Genomic DNA, 17,585 nt, shown 5'->3' on the forward strand with positions numbered 1-17,585 from the left:
GCTGTGCAGGGGTGGAGGCGTGGATGGGACTGAGAGGCCTTGGGGAGTCAAAGCAGCTGTTGGAAGGAAAGAGATCAGACGGGTGCGGGTCTGGGCCAGGCGGGTCACTCCTCCAGCATCTTTGCTAGAGCCTGATGGACATCAGCGTCCATTTCCCCTCCTCCTTCTCCAAAGGCTTTCAGCACCTTGGAGACTGAGGTGGGGGCACAGAAGCAGCTGCTCCTGGCAGGGGCAGATCCACCAGCAGCCTGCTCTGTGGCCCAGCTGCGGGAACTGTAGGCTGCAGCTCCCCGCTGCCCTTGGGAGGTGTGAGGACGCAGGGTAGGTGTAAATCACACTCCATCCAGCTTCTCCACCCCCAGCCCGGCACCATTTTCACCTAGGAAAAGTCTAATAAAAATGCATTCCAAGTCCCAGTCCTAAAGGAACAGGAGTCGGGAGGAGCTGGGGAGGGGAGCCCGCCCAGCCTGCCTTATTAAATGTAGCTGAGCCGCAGGGCTTTTCTGGTCTGGGAAGCAGCCCCAGGGCCCCCGGAAGCAGTGGGTCCTGGGTATCCATTCCATTTTCCAGACCTGTGGGATAGCCCTGCAGAAAGTCCCTGGGTCTCAGCCCACTGTATGAGTTAGGTGGGCACAAGCCCTGCCTGGCATGGCCTTTGCCTGTGTGGGCACAGTCAACTCAATCAGGACTGATCAGACCCTGCCCCTGGGTGGAAGAGACACCAGCTGGGGCTTTACCTGGGAGAACAAGGGGGCAGGAGAGAGCCCTGTGGTATGCGACACCTGCAAGGGCTCGGGGTAGGTGGAGTAGACCGGGCCACTGTCTTTGAAAAAATTGCAGTCCAGACTGTACCCCAGACCTGTGACAGCAGTCTCTGGGCCAGGGTGCAGGCACAAGTACATTTTCAGTTCCTCCAGGTAATATCAACATGCAGCCAAAGAGAAGCACTGATTTCAAGTCTCCCTGGCTCCCCAGCAGTCTGGCCGCGTGGAGAATATAAGAGGGCACCAGGGAACCTAGTAGAGCTCAAGAAGGGAGTCGTGGGGCAGACAGACCCTGCGTGGGGAAGGGCTGTCGCCCCTCTGGCTGGACAGATGGCTAGGTTTCCGGTCAGGCTGGCTGCATGATCCATTTGGGAAAGAGCATGACTCAGAGGTAGTGGCTGCCCAGATCTGGGGTCTGCGGTGCAGGGCTGCTCTGCCAGCACATTTCCCACAGTTGGCAGGGGACCCTCCTGGGAGGCAAGGGGGAGAGAAGGAGGCAGGAGGTGCCCACTGGATTTGCCCTGATGTAGAATTGTTGGTAAATTTGATATTGCAGTTGTTTGGGTGCACGTCTGGTCTTTGCTGCCAGCCCAGGAGACCCGGGAGACTGACTGCTTCCCACCCCCTCTGCCGTCAGCTCTCACCTGAACTGTTTCAGTAGCTTCCAGATTGGCACCCCAGCCTCTGCCCTCATCTGTCTGCCCTCAAAACAGTGACCAGCAGCTTTCTTTAAAATGTGTCGGATGGCTTCTTCCCTTGCTCTGAACCTACTAGTGGCTCCCCACGTCACTCAGAGTAAAAGCCAAATGACCTGGTTCTGTCTTCCCTCTTGACTCACCTACCCCCTTCCTCCCATCTCAGGCTGCCTCTGGTCCTCTGTGCACTCCCGCCTCAGGGCTTTTTCCTAGATGGACCCCCCACCACACACACACACACACACACACACACACACACACACCTAGAAGCCTTGCGCCCCAAATCTGCACAACCCCCCTCCCCTTTCTTCACCTCTCTGCTTGAATGGCACTTTCCCAGGGAAGCCTTCCCTGGCCATCCACTTCCTGTCTCCCAAATCCATTTCTCTGGATACCACTCATGTACCGTAACCTTTTGTTTACTTCTGTCGTGAGCACCGAGAAGGGGCCGATTTTTTCCTGTTCTCTTTGCCTCGATAGATCAGGAGCCTGAGCAGCAAGAAGGCTATATATGGTGCTCAGCATATTTCTGTGTCTCCCTATTGTACTGACATTTATTTATTTATTTATTTGACTGGGGATTGAACCCAGGGGTGCTCTACCACCGAGCCACACCCCTAGCCCTTTTCGTGTTTTATTTTGAGACGAAGTCTTGGTAAATTGCCCAGAGTGGCTTCATACTTGCCATCTTCCTGCCTTAGCCTCCCAGGATGCTGTGATCACAGGCATGCGCCACCATGCCCAGCTCTGACCCTTGGAATTTAGAAGTTGTGTTATTATAATCTTTGACACATGCCATTCTTTCTGCTGGTCCATTCCTGGTCTGCTTTGATTTAATTATATACTTAATGAGTTATTTTGATTAATGTCATAAACACAGAAGAGCCCATTACCCAAAATAAAACTAGGATTTGACAAAATCTTATTTCCAAATATAGGTATGATCCTGCCCTGCTCACCGCCCCCCCCCCCGTGCCCACCCATCTTCCTTAAGCCCACGGTCCCCAGTCCCTTGCTGTTCTTTCTATCTAGGGTTACTCCATCAGTATGCACTCCTAAACTGCTTATTTTATTGTAGTTATTTTCAGCCTTATTCAAACTTACTAGGCTATAGACAATTTTTGGAGTCTTTTTCACTTCATCTTATGTCAAGTTCCCCCCATATTGTTACATGGTTATCATTCTTTTCCTTTTGAGTGTGAAAAAATATTTGTAAAATGGATATTTAGCATTATGTCTGCCCATAGTTCCAAGTTCAAAATAATAGCTAAAATCTGTTAGGTCCTTCCTCTGTGTAAGGGACACTATTTTATTTACCCCATTTAACAGATGGGGAAACCGAGACGTAAGAGGTGAGCAACTGGCCCAAGTCACATTCAAATGGCCAAAGGCAGGATTTGAACCAACACAGCAGAGCTGCAGAGGCCTTGCTTCTACCACTGTGCCGCACTGTCTTTCTGCATGAAAGAATGAATGAGGGTCCCCTCCCCTAACCACTGTTCGCCTCCTCTCTATTAAAAGAACCTGTCACTGGACCTTGCACTTATAGGAGCTTGGGGCTCAGAACCTACCAAATAGATTAAGCCCTTTGCCTTGGCTGCTGCGAGAGAGGACCAGGCTGGGGCTTGTGCCCTTGGCCCGTGAAGAAGGGGCCTGTTCAAAAGTTAGTCTCCCTTCACATCAGATGACTGCAGAGCCAGGTATGCGCTGACTGGCCTGGTCAAGGGCTGATCTGTTTGGGGGCTGTCCTCTCTGGGTACCTGGTGCACCCCCCTCAGGGTGAGACCTTTTTATATTAAGAATAAACACAACTAAATGAGAGGGGCTGGGGGTATAGCTCAGTGGAGGAACACTTCCTACCACGTGTGAGGCCCTGGGGTTCAATCCCCAGCCCAAGGAAAAATAAGACTGAAAAGAAGAAATGAGAACTGGAGAGCTGGACTTACGATTGGGTAGATGCTGCCCCCCGGAAGGCCTATGCAGCAGGGCAAAGCCAGGCAACCCAGTGGCTTTGGTCCCCAGAATTGGGCTGGCATGAGCCAGGTTGGACCAGAAGGAGGATGAGGGCTATGAGCTTTACCATTCTAGTGAGCAATGGCCGGTCTGCCCTGCCAGCCTTTGTCCAAGGCCTGGAGCAGGATGTGCCTGGGATGGGCCCTGGGACCTGCTTCACTGACCAGCTGGAGGAAGGCAGAGGGGGCCTCTCATGAAATTCAGCTGCCTGAGGATCAGGCAGGTGGGCCTCTGGTACAGGTATTCCCCTGTTTTTTTTTTTTTTTCCCCAGTAAGTGATATATTCCACTGGTATCAATAGGGGGCGGCAGAGAGCACTAGACAAACAGCCCGTACTCCACAGGCCAGAGTCCACACCAACCCTCAGTTTCCCCTAAACACCAGCTGAGTGCATGTGTCTGGCACCACTGAAGGGGTTAAGGTCTGTTGCAGGCACTTAAGTGGACCCCCTGGGGTGGGAAGGCCTGGAGGGAGGCAGGAAGTCCTCCTGAAGAAGGGAAAGGCTGTGCATCAGAATGGCTCTGGGAACTTCCAAAATTCTGATGCTCTGGCTTACTCAGGCCAACAGGATCAGAGTGTCTAGGGGAGAAACCTGGGGATCTGCATGTTTCAAAGTCTTCCAGAGTGAGAGCCACTGATGGCACACAGGCTTGTCCCCTCAGCAGCTGCAAGACCTGGGGTGTTGGCTTGCATCGCCTGTGAAGTAGGGATGGTAATGGTCCCTGCTAACATCCGGGGGTCTTGAGGGTTAACTGAGATACCTGTGCAAAGCTGGGCTTGCATCAGCTGCGACTAGGAGGAAACTATCCATCCACTCGGCTGACAGCACGGGGGCCTCCCACGTGCTTTGCAGGTGAGCTCTGCACCTGGCATCCTCAGAGTAGAAATGTGGGTTCTCAGGGGACAAACAGCATCTGGGGAGACGGTTCATTTCTGGAATCAGATCTGGATGCTGCTGGCCTTGGGGCCTGGGTCAAAGGCCAGGCACTGGCTTGTACCAGACCCTGAGGTCAGGGATGAGCTGGGCACAAGGTGAAGGTCCTATTCCACTGAAGGCCTGGGCCTCCATCATGGCCCAGGGGACAGTGCTTCAGCTGTGTGTACGTGGAAGGGGCCTTCTTCTCTAAGTGTATTTTCCTCCCACTTCCTCGGTTTATTTTCCATGAAGATTTTTAGTAACATTCTTTTGAAAATTCCAATTCTACTCCAAGTGTAAGGGAGAGAAAAATGAGTAGGTAGCGCACTGCAGAGGCCCGGGGGGTGCTGGGTGTGTGGAGGGCAGCGGGGCTGGTGGGAAAATCAGGGAGCCTTAGTGCCAGGTCTTACCCGGGGAACCTTGCCACCTCTCTAGCCCTGGAGGACAGAGAGTGTGACCCCTCCTGATGGGGGCCACATGGACCTTCGGTACTTACATGACCTGGAAGTCTGTCCTCCATCCCTAGGGCCTCTCCCAGGTTTGCTAGAAACCTCTGTCCACTTTGCATTGCGCAGCAGGGTGGGCGACGAGCTAGTTGAGACCCCCACATTTCAAGACCACTGAGTTCATGCAGCCTCCAGGCCTCTGCACAGCTGGATGGGAGAAGGGGCCAAGCTCCGCCCCACTGCCCTGGAGAGGCAGAGCCACCCAGGCCCTTTAGGATCTGTCACTCCTGCAGGGAGTGTGGGATTCGGGACTGAACACAGGTCCTGGTTTACTCCCTTGCCTGTCCCTTTGCCTAAAATGAGGAAACGGAGGCCCTTCTTAGGGGTCCTCAGGCTAGTAAATGGCAAAACTGGGGACTCCTATGTGGAGCACCAGGGCAGTGAGCTTTGCATTCAATCAGAATGGGGGCATATGAGGGGGGGCGGGTGGAGAACATGGTCTGACCTTGGACTTGAGCCCCAGCCCTCAGGTTTGCTTTCCTTGCTGGATTACTGAGAACCTTTGCTCATTTCCCTGTGTCCTGTTGGGGTTTTGAATTTTCAAAAGACCCTGAGTCCTGCGAACCTCTTTCGGCATCGGGGTGCCAATATACCCCCAGCAAGTTTCCAGGTGTTGCTGGTGGCGGTGGCAGAGCTCCTCTCAAGGTCAGCTCCCCCAGGCACCTGCTTTATGCAGAAGCTGTTCCCAGTGTCCCGACTCAACTGGCTTCTGAAATCACAGGCTCTGTGTCCCCCTCTAATTGGCACTCTTGAAGGCATTCCCCAGGCAGATTTGGGTAGGCTTTGACGGCCTCAAAGAGGACAGGAGAGGGCTGCCATACTCAAGTCGCCATGCCCTCTGCTGAGGGTTCCTTTCATCCCCAGGGGCTGTGCAGACCTGGTGAGCAGGGGGAGCTGAGGGGAGTCATGCCTATTAACAGCCAGCTCAGGACTCCCCTGCTGGCTGCAAACAATGCCTGCCTGCCTGGGAAGTCCTTGGAAAATGGCTCATTAAAAGTGAAAGCCATGGTCAGGGTGGCACCTCGGGTGGCCTGCAGCCTGCACCCTTCTCCCAGCTGTCAGTCGTCTTTGGGGGTGGTCTGGCCTCAGTTGGGGGGGGGGCAACTATGGACTCCTCTTCCTCTGGTCTCCAAGGAAGCTCTGCTAGAGAGGCCTTCCTGAAAGGGCTGGGTCTTGCACCTGACCAGGGGCCCAGCATTGCCCACACCTGCCACCTCCAACCATCCTCACAGGGACTCAGCAGCTCACACTTGGCCATGATTTATAGCAGTTCCACCCTCTTGTCTCCCCTTGGGGATCCCACTGGCAGCACTGCCAGATAAAAAACACCCAGTTGCATTTGAATTTCAGGTAAGCAATGGAAAGAGTCTAGTGTTTGTAGATCCTACAAAGTGCACAGGACATACTTATATTAAAAATAAATTATTATCTGGTTGGGCATGGTGGTGCACGCCTGTAATCCCAGCAGCTCCGGAGGCGGAGGCAGGAAGATCCAAAGTTCAAAGCCAGCCTCAGCAATTTATTGAAGCCTTAAGCAACTTAGTGAGACCCTGTCTCAAAAGAAGAAACATAAAAAGGTCTGGGGACATGGCTCAGTGGTTAAACACCTGGTTCCAATCCTTGGTTCAAAAAAAAAAAAAAAGAAAAGAAAAAAAAATATATATATATAATCTGAAATTCAAATGAAACTAGTGTCTTGTATTTTTGCTCACTAAATCTAGCAATCTGATTGATCCACAGAGAATGCTTTCTGCCTCAGGGCTAGACCCAAGAGGGTGGCTTCTAGTCTCTGCAAGACCAGCTCTGCTTGTCGATGCCCTGAAGATTGTAATAATAAAAAAAAAATATATGCAGGCTCTGATTCAGTAGGTCTGGACAGGGCTGAGCTGCCTTTCAAACAAGCTCCGGGGCCTTTGCTGCTGATCCAGGGGCCATACTTGGAGGGGCAAAGAAATAGGACAGTGGATGTTAGAATCACCAAGAGTAGGGGCGGGAGCTCAGAACGCTCCTGCTGGGGCCCTGCTGGAGCTCAACGCCCACAATCTGATTTGGTTTGTCTGAAGGGCCCACTCACAGTCCTTTTAAAAGCTCCCACGTGATCTCATTCCCAGGCAGGCTTGAGAACCACTGTTTTGGGCTGTTTATTGACAACTTTTCTCTGCTCTTGTTGGCCTGAGGCCTCTGGATTTTGCTAGATTCAGGGCGGATCCACTCTACAACTCTAAGGTATGCTGCTCATGTAAGTGTACCCCCTGGAACTGGGTATGCCAGCCACAACTGTCTTGGGAAGCAGAAAGCCTCCCTTGGAATCCACACATGGAATACTGTGTGACAAGTTGCTTAATATCTCAGGTTCACTCTTAGAAAGGAATTGGGGAGTGATTATAAAAGGAGAATCAGATGGACCATGGTACAAGAGCTTCTTGGATCCATCAACAGCCATGTCCTCATCGGATGATGAGGACAATGATGAAACTATACCCAGTGCCATCCACATGGTGACTATGCCACTCCTCCAGCATCTATCCAGGTGATAAACCCTTTATATTACGACTTTGAGAGATGGGTAGACACTGGGTAGCAGCAGGGGGCAGGTCCAGGATGACCCAAGGAGGCAGAGGAAATCAGTGAAGTAGGCCTTGTCACCTTCATCTGAAGGAGTAACCTACTAAGGAATCAGGAACCAAAGCAGACTTGCTGGGGCGAAATATTTAGTCCAAGGTGGTTGCTTTTCCACTTATCTTTGTCTTTTGGATAAAGAAAAATCCGAATAAAAGCTACTTTTTAATGGAGAAATGGTTACCTTATTACTGTCAGCCATGCGTGCCTTTAAAGTCCACACCCCTCCAGGGCCTCCCCACAAGGCAGCCGCAGCTGGGTTTGAAATTCCTTCCTAGCCCTGAAGAGCCGCATTCCTGGGAAGTTGCTGTTCTTCTCGGACCCTCTGTTTTCTCATCTGTTTGTGGAGACTATCCTGTGGCTTGCGGGATGTTGAGGAGCATCCCTGGCCTCTACCCTTCTGGTGTTATAGCCACCCAACTCCTGAGTTGGGGACAACCAAAATATGTCCCCAGACATGTCCAAATGCCCCCTGGGAGGCAAAGCTGAGCAGAACTGAGAGCTACTCTAATAGACTCTGGCTTCCCCTTAGGCAGAAAAGGCTGAATTTCATTCATTCATCTTTAAATTCATTCAGAAAGCCCCTATTCCTACTGTCCACGCGTGGATCAGGGAATGGTTCAGAAAGGCCGGGCACCGAGCATTAGTGCCCCAGGTGGCTGAAGAGATGTGCACAGATTTGTCACATGGAGCGGCAGTTACTTTGTGTTGGTATTTGGAGCCAGATGGCCAGGGGCCTGCTAATGTGTCCCCTAGCAAAGCCAAAATGTAGAGAAGTGGGTTTATTAGGTCACCTCACAGGGAAATAGTTGTGGAGTGTGTTCCCACCTCAAATCCCCAGAGCCTGGGAGACTGAGCTCGGGGTGGGTGCTGAAAAGATCCTCGTACGCTTGGAGGCCGAAGTGTCCTCAATGAAAATTCAGGAAGGGAGTTTGTCTGCCGCCCCGTGGGCTCGGGGTCAGTGCCTTTCCTGGCCCTTCTGAAATAAGGCTGCTCGCCATCTTTGAGAAAAACAAAAATAGAAAGAAACAAACCAACCAACCAGTCCTTCTCTTACTCCCTTTTCTTAGTGCTAGGAAAGAAAGAAAGAAAGGCTGTGGGTTCCAATAGTAGCTGTTCTTTGGAAGCCGTGGACATGGCTCTTGTTTTCAACTTGAGTTCACTTCTGAACATTTCTGGTTTTAAAATGCAGATCTGCATGGGGAACAAAAAATAAAAAGGAAGGGATGGTTTTCATTTGCTCAGGAGCAACAAGAAATGAAAGCTCCTAAAGACCCCTATAGTCACAACAAGGAGTGTGTGTGTGTGTGTGTGTGTGTGTGTGTGTGTGGTGCTGGGGATCAAACCCAAGGCCTCCACATGTGCCAGGCCAACACTCTACCACTGAGCTACATTCCTAGTCCACAACAGTGATTTCAAACACACAATGATCTTGAAAAACAGCAAAACAAGTTTTGGTCCAGACGCTTGCCCTCTGCAACTCTTACCAGATCCCTGCGACTAGATCTTACTGTCTCTTTGCAGGACGCTGAATCCTGAGGCTGCCCCCCTAGCGTGTTCCAGGGAGCCAGAGTTCAGGTCTTGGATCTAAAAAGAAATGAGGAAAAGTAAACATAATAAGTTTTATATAAGGTGAAAATTTCTCTTCCTTAAAAGGATGATCCTTTTTCTGAGACTTAACATTCTCCCAATAATTTTTGGTAATAAGATGCACTTTTATGAGGACTATCAGGCAGTGGATGTTGGCAATGTGGAAACTGGCTACGCAGCTCCCTTCAAAAGATGGATTTTATAGGCCTATGAAATTCCTGTGTCTAGTTATTCCTTCCTGAGTGGGAGGACTAGGTCACACAGCTCCACGGAGCCCAAGCCCTGCTGCTGTGTTCTGTGGAAAGTAGCCACTGTCTCCACTTTCTGCTTGGGTTGTGGATTTGTCAGAAAGGAAGTGAGGAGGAGAGAGCAGGAAAAATGATAAGTGGCAACCCTTAGGGCAGTAGTGGGTTTTAAAGAGAAGATTGTAATTCTGTTGAAAATTGCTGGAGAAGATTGTGCAGTCCAAGTAGACATATGCAAATTATATGCAAATCACACGGCCCTCTTATTTCATAACCTGGATGTAGCCCTTGGGAAAATGCTAATGGAGATTAGTGGTCTCAGGCAAGCCTGCCTTGGTGATCTCCAGGAGTCTGGCCCTAATTAAAGAGTGTTTTTTTCAGCAGTGTGGGCCTCCAGCAAACTCTGTTTTTACACCCTTCCCCCCGACCCCCCATCACTACAGGCCCATGGCCAAACCTGCAAGGTTCTTCTCATTCCAGAGAGGATGGGGTAAGGAACATGGCAGGAGACCTTGGCTGGAAGGTTCTAGAATCCTCAGGTAGATATCACTTCTGTAGGGCTCCTGGCATTCCAGGCCAGACTCATTCTTGAGGTTAGGGATTGCTTAAAACACTGGTTCTCCAACTTCTGAATGCTTAGGCTCATGTGGAGGGTGTGCTAAGACAAAGGTTGCTGTGTCCACCCCCAGGGTGACAGTTTCAGGAGATCTGGGTGCGGCTGAAGAATCCAAATTTCCATTGGCTGGTTGAGATCACAGTTTGAGAACCACTGGTCCAGAGCAAACAGTCCTACTCAAAGTGTGGTCTACAGCATTCTTTGTGACCAGTCTGGACACAAGAACAGAAATCAAGAGTAAACATTTAGAAACTTTAATTGATGTTTGGATATCCAGCGTATCCAAGCACGTGATCATTTTCCCATTGATTCATTTGTATTGCATTTTACAAAAGTATTGGTGCATGATGGTTTGGTAGGTAAAATAAGTCGTTTTTCCATTAATAGGAGGTCGGGGACTCTAACCATGAGAAGCCAGTCTCATGGGTAAGGTTCAGGGCAGCCCCAGGCTGGCAGGAGAGTTGGAAAGTGCCTAAGGAGAAACCAAGGCAGGACTTTGGCCAGCCTGGACATGTAGCAGACTGGCCCTGGATCATGTCTGAAAATATTGGAGAGGAGTTAAAAAGCTGGTGGACACGATGCTTAGTGGGGTGGTGGTAGGGATCTAGCGTTTACTGGCTGAGGGTGGACATAGGCACAGCAGAGAGCTGTCCTGCTCTGAAAGCCAGTGGAACCCCGCCTGGGGAACAGAGCTGGGAAGACAGAGCTAAGCAGCTGGCCTCACTCTGGACCTCCTGCCTCCTTTCTGGGGGACAGGGAGTGTGGGTCGGGGGGTGTGGGTCAGACCAGATCAACTGGAGGAGTGCCCTTGTTTGTACATAGTAAACGTGGGGGTGTGCTTGTGGGTTGTGAAGCGTGACGTGGGTACTTAGGTGGCCATAACTTGCTAGTGTCTCAGAGGTACCTCCTGCTTCCTGCAAAACCAGCGTACAGAAAAGGGATAGCCTGGGAGTGCATCATAAGGACAATTCCTTTTAAAAGGAATTTATTGTGGGACTCCCTGCTACATTAAAAAAAAAAAAAAAAAGAAGGAAGGGGGAGGGGGAGGGGGAGGGGGAGTGGGGAGGAGAAGGAAAAGAAAGAAAAGAAAAAGAAAAAGAAAAAAAAAGTCCCCAAATTCTAGTCTCTATGTGGCTTCCAGGACAGTCATTTGCATAGCGTAAGGAATACTTGCTCTTGCCAAGGAAGGTGACAGTTTAATTTTAGGCGGCCTTATAAATGGCTTAGAAATCTCTGGTGGCAATAAATACACCAAGTGGCTCTGGTTGGAAGGGCTCTGGCCTGAGACTTGGGAGCCCATTTCGGCCTGGGTCCTCGCCAGCCCCTGACCTGGCCAAGTCCTTTTCAACAAGAAAGTTCTGAAGGTCCAACCTGCCATCTTCGTAGGCATGGCCTTGGTGTTTTAGGTGACAGTGTGAGAAGTGATCGGTTGTCTTGTGCTTTCAGCCCATGAGGAGGCCTCTGGCTTTCCAAGCTCAGGGTCACAGAACGGGTGGTTTGAAGGGGCTTAGCATTCACCAACCCCTCCGGGCCCATTGTTGCAGGCTTACTGTGTAATTAATGGGATTTGGAGCAATTACAGGGACAGTAAAGCCCCTTGTTTGTTTCTCGTGCCAGGCCTGAGATTCCTCAGGAGGGTGGGGTGGGAGAGTGGGGGGAAGGTGGGAAGGAGGTGGCAGATAGTTGGCAAATCACCTCTCGCCAGGCCTGCCCCCTAGAATGCTGGCTCGCATTTTTACACTGTGTGCCTCGGAGGGCTCCAGAGCAAAGGGCAGACTGTTCCGGGACCCGCCCGTTTTCCTTTGTAGCTGATTCCTGTTGGTTTTTTAACGCTCAGCTCCAAAAAACTGGCTTTTCGGTTGTGTTTTGCAATCGGTACTGCATAAATGCATGCCTGGTCCTAGGGAGGGGGTGCTGGGGCTCTGGCCCTGTGCCGGTCTGTGTGTGGCCGGGTAAGGGGGTCGGGTGGGCAGTTGCTAACCTGGAGTTGAATGGTCACTCTTTGGGGGTGAGCAGAGGAGATCTGATAAGCACACTGGGTTTTACAGCCATATGGAACTCTGTGCCAGAGCCCAGGAGCTGCTAGGCACCTGGATCCTAGGCTGTTCATTAAGTCAACAAAGACTTCTTAACACCTATCCCCAGTCACCAGGCTGACTGGGGATATAAAAAGTGGTGGTGATGGTGGCAGTGGTGCTCATTGTTACTGAACTGTACATTTAAATATGGTTAAAATGGTAAATTTTATGTTGTATATATTTATCACAATAAAAAAAAATAAGGTAATGGAACAGACTGAGGTTCCTGTTTCCCAGAAGCAGTTGGCGTTCTGCAGATTTACCCCAGCTGCGGCCCAGAGCCTGGCCACCAGGGAGTCAGGAGAAATCTCAGGTGGAGACCTCAGGAGGCTAGGGACACTCCGAGCAGGCCAAGGGAGGCCACCTACCCACATGCCCATAAAAGTAGGCATCTATGCACCAGAGGGTGTGACTGTCCCTTTGACACATTTCTTGCTAAAAATGTGCTTTTGAGATGTTGCCGACATAGGAACTGTGCTCAAGTTGGAAAGTCGATTTGGAACTAATTTTGTTCACAGAGATTTTCAGTTGTAAAACCTTGGGACTGCAACCATGGTGATGCCCTGAGCGCAGACTCTGGTTTTCTTCCTTCCCGAATGTGTTTCTGAGCGTTTCCCGTTCAAAAAACTTCGGTGAGCTGGGACTGCCTAGCAGCAGCCTTGGCTTTCTTCCTGTTTCCGGTGGATTAGTCATGAATGCACCTGCCACCCTGGGGGCTGGGGAGCCTGGGCAAGTGACTTAAGCTCACCAAACCTCAGTTTCTCTCTTGGCACCAGACCCTGATGGAGACCACTTAGCCACAGGCCTGCGTTCACCAACTCCTTGCGACTCTGAGTGTCTCTTATCTGAATCACGTGTTAATATTTAACATGTCTCCGTGTTACTGTTCTCTCCACTCAGGTTACACGGCACCCACCAGGGGTGTCATCTCTTCGTTTGCCCACCACTGTCTCGAGGCGCCGGGCACCTGGCAGGTGCTCAAGAGACACTCAGTTGATTATGAACAGCTTTCGTAAAACTGTGGACGGGTGGATTTTCCAAAGACAGACCTTTCATTGGCTCACAGGGCAGTCCCACTCTAGGCCTCTGACTGGGGAACCGTTCTGGGAGCCGGTCTTTTCCCGTGTGAGGTCCTCAACAACTATTCCATCTTTTCATTTGAGGCAGCTCCAGCCTCTTCAGAGGGGCTAAGTCCTGATGGCCGCACCCCACAACAGCCGCTCAGATAATTACACAGGCTTCAAATTGTTCGCCACTTTATGTCCTCAAAGCAATTTCAGAATCAATTTGAGGTTTGACAGGGAGCTGGTGGCGGTCTCGCAGGCCTAGATCGGCGTGCTGGGCCTGCTTAGTGCTTGTTATAATTCCAGCGGCAGGCCCCGCGCACCTGGGGAGCAGGATCGCCGGCTTCTGCAACCTGGGGGAGAAAATCAATCGATCAATCAATGAGAGCACACCCAATTAAAGGTAACAAAGGCTCTGGGCGCCTCCTGTCTCTCTGTAGTGTCAGCTGGTGTAGCACAACCAGCCGTGTCTCAAAGGGGATTCAGTAGCAGTCTGGGCATCAGAAGCGAATCCAGCAAGGCCCTCTTGCTTACCAGGGGCCTGCTCTGCTCCAGAGCGGACAGTCTGTCCAAGGGGGAATCTTTAAAATGGATTCAGGTAGTTACTCTGGTCTCTGTGGATTAAGTGCCTTTGTTAAAAGGTCCTGAGGCTGCCCTTGTTTGTGACTGGGTCACATGGGGCACTTAATGCTCCTGGTAAATGCAGGATTCAGACAGCCTGGCACATAGTCTGTGTTTGGAGGTCCCTGTACACAAATCGCAATGATTAAAGTGTGGATTCTGGACAGGCATCCTGCGTGCATTCCTGGTCTTGCCACTCACTCACCGGGGGACCCTGGGTTGGTTGCTGTGAGGTCTTCATCTGCACCATGAACATAGTCATTGCCCTGACTTCTGGAATCTTTTAAAGAGTTACATGAATTAGTGCAAGTTAAAGGCTTAGAGCAGTACCTGGCACACGGTGAAGTCTTGCTCCTCCTATCAAAGAACTATTTTCCTACGAAGAGAATAGTCAAGCTACCCTTGATTTTGCAAGGCGTGAGATAAGATTATTTGGGGGTTCGCCTTACAAAAGGGATAGAGATGCCAAAAGGAATGAGTTAACCAGGTCCACAGAGCAGAGTGGAAGTGGAGCCAAGCCTGGAATCATGACTGTCACCTGGAGTAGGGGCCAGATGCCACCCGAGCTGTGGAGCTTGTCCTTGTCCATCCGGCCTCTACCCTGTTGTTTCCCTCTCCCAGCTGCCCTGGGCTCTGATCTCCAACCTTATGGCAGGCCTAGCTCTCAAGGCCAAGATCACCTCAAAGCCTCATCCCTTACAGGGTGGTTGGTATTTTAACAGGGTCAACGCCTTATGCTACAGGAATGGACTTGTAGGGAGTCAGGCATCTGCTCACAAGCTGCTGAGGCACTCAGAGAGGCAGAGGCCATCCCTGAGCCTTGCTGTCACACCGCATGGCACTTTGCCTATGGGATTTACTTCCCACTGGCCCAGCCTTGTAGATTCTGGGGATTGAGGGAGCCTGGAGGGCTGGGGGTGCAGCTGGCTGGTAGAGCACCTGCCTGCCCACTTCCATGGGTAGGCGCTCGCAGGTGGAGGTCCCTGGGCTCTGTCTCCAGTGCTGGGAGGTGGTAAAGAGCCTGGAGCTCTCCTCAGAGGGAGTTTGGGAGGTTAGGGGTCTTGGCAATTGTGAGCTGGTTGCCTGTTTTGACTCTTTGTCTTATATTTTTGGAACTTAGGACACATACTCTTAAAATGGACTTAACTCTCCACTTTCTATCCTCTAAAGGGAGCATGGGCCAAGAGGCAAGATTGGAAAAGTGAAAGCGCTGGTAGTTGAGGTCTGCAGTCAAGAAATTCAGAACTGTGCCCTCCCGGGGGGTTGGAAATTGGTCCTATTGCACAGTTGTACTTCAGCACTCTCCGTGACAGAAAAGGCAGGGAGGAAGTTTTAGTAGCCTGTTTTACCTTTCCCACACTGAGACAGCTGACCTGGCCAGACTTCAGGTGCCCCCTACTTTTTTTTTTTTTTTTTTTGATACTGGGAATTGAACTGAGAAGCACTTAACCACTTAACCCCAGCTCTTTTTTTATATTTTATTTAGAGACAGGGTCTCATTGAGTTGCTGAGGCTGGCTCTGCACTTGTGATCCTCCTGCCTCAGCCTCCCGAGCCACTGGGATTACAGGTGTGCGTCACCACACTTTCTTGCCTTATTCCTACCACTGTGAGCACTAATGGGCCTAAAAGCTGTCAAAATAAGAGACTCCACATGGACCATAGGCTCTGGGGTTGCAAAGGGAGGCTTGCTCCTGATAAGTCCAAGCCAGAGGATGCAGTTGTAGATCAGATCCAAAAAACAGAACTGAAAATAATGATCCACAGACCCCTCTTGGTCAATAGCTTACGCTGAACTTGCTCAGGCCTCCAGCAGAACTGAAAATCAACTGTGGAGTGTGGTTTCTGGGGAAAGGCCTGTTTGGAGAAATGGCTTGGAGAACCCACCTGAGAGGTTCAAGTTCAGATTTGAACATCCACATTCAGCCAGTCGGTGCGGGTTCACCAGAGGGAGTGGACCTCCATCTGGCTTGCCACAGCCAGCGCTCCGTTAGGGAAGGGCTGGAGAGTGTGGGAATTCTTATTTCACCTTCTGGCCTTGGTGTTCTCTGAGCGGAGGAGCTGCTTTCTCTTAAGAACTACCTTGATGGGTGAGAGATGAAGCCCTGAGGGCAGGAGAAGGGAGAAGTCCTCTTTGTAAATCTATCTGAGTCAGGTTTTTCACTGCTGTGACCAAAAGACCCTACAGAAACAATTTTAGAGGAGGAAAAGTTTATTTGGCTCATGATTTCAGTTTACAGACGGTTGGCTCAATTGCCCTCATTCCAAGGTGAGACGGAACATCGTGGCAGAAGAGGGTGGTGGAGAAGAGCAGGTCAGAATGTGGGCACCAGGAAGAGGGGGCAGAGAGAGAGAGAGAGAGAGTGCTCCCCTCCCTGTGGACAAAATACAAACCCTCAGAGCACACCCCCATGGTCCCGGCTCCGCCAGCCCCACCCGACCTGCCTACAGTTACTACCCAGTTAATCACTATCAGGGGATTACTGCACTGATTAGGGTTAAAACTCATCACCCCATCATTTCACCTCTAAACTTTCTTGCACTGTCTCACACATGAGCTTTTGGGGGCCACCTTTTATCTAAACCATAACAAAATCCAAGCACGGACTGCAATTGAAAGGATGGAGAGAAGGCAGGCCGGGCCCCCAGGTTGGTGAGTTGGTGGAAATGGCAAGGGAGGTGGAGGGACAGGAGCCATCTGCCCTTCAGTTTAAAGTCCTGACATTGCCCCTCCCTCCAAACCTGCCCTTTTATTGGTGTTCACTGTCCACCCCTGGCCTGTGTGCCTGGTTGCTGGAGGATAAGGGATCCCTGGAAGATGGGGCTGGGTCTTCTGAAAGGGTTTATAGGGTGGAGATGAAGGAGCAGCCTCAACTCTGCGGGGAGAGGAGGAGAGTTCTGTAGAAGCCAGAAGTTAGAAGTGAAGGTGAACAAGGAGAATTCTCAGAAATCATGGGGCTGGACATTGGCTTCCCCACAGACCATGACCCAAGTGGGAGCCCATCCTCTGTGGGTGGGATAAGAGCTGTCTGAAGACCCCCTTGGGCTGTTTGTGTTCCCTCAGGTGCTCCTGCAGGTTGACAAAGCCTTCTGGCTGGCCTCGAGGCTGTTACCTGGCCTTCCTCACTCTGGGGAGCCACGGCGAGCCCCTCTGCTCGCTGCCCATGCCCAGTCCTTCCACGCCCACAGTCACAGAGCAGTCAAAAGTAAGAGGATCGCCCTGAGGCCAAGTCACCTGAGATCTGGCAGAAACCCCCCCATGCTTCTCTCCCAGTCTCTTGCTGCTCATCTTTTCCTGCCGTATCCATGACAGCTGGCGGGGATTCTCCACTCAGGTGTCCCCAGCCCTGGGCTCCTGTGCTGGAAGGCAGACAGCTCCCCTCTAAGTGGCCTTGATTTTTGGGAAGTTCATTCTGCACCCACCCCACCTGCCCCACCCCCATCCCAGCCACTTGTCATGGCTTTCCACAGCCCCCCTCCCTGCAGAAAAACAGGCCCTGTGGCAGTGCCTGTGCCCCCCCCCCCCCGCCCTTTGATTATTTTCTGGCTGAACATCTCCTGTGCCTTCCTCCCTTCCTCATCTGTCCTGGGTGTCTGAGTGTATAACAGCAGACTAACAGCGACATTCCTTGCTCATGACAAATAAATAACATTATTGGGTCCTCAGAGGGCATTGGCAGTGCATGGTTAAATATAATTTTTTCTGGAAACTTCCTAACATCCAGGCCCAGACCTCCTGCCCACATCCTCTCTGATGCATGTTCTCAGCCTGGAAGGCCCTTGCTCTGGAGCAAAGCTGACGTGTGGGCTGATCCACGCTGTCCGAGTAATGGCTTTCTGGTGGCCTTACTGAGCTCCT

Source organism: Callospermophilus lateralis, chromosome 17 (genome assembly GCF_048772815.1).
Source record: "Callospermophilus lateralis isolate mCalLat2 chromosome 17, mCalLat2.hap1, whole genome shotgun sequence".
NCBI lineage: Eukaryota > Metazoa > Chordata > Mammalia > Rodentia > Sciuridae > Callospermophilus > Callospermophilus lateralis.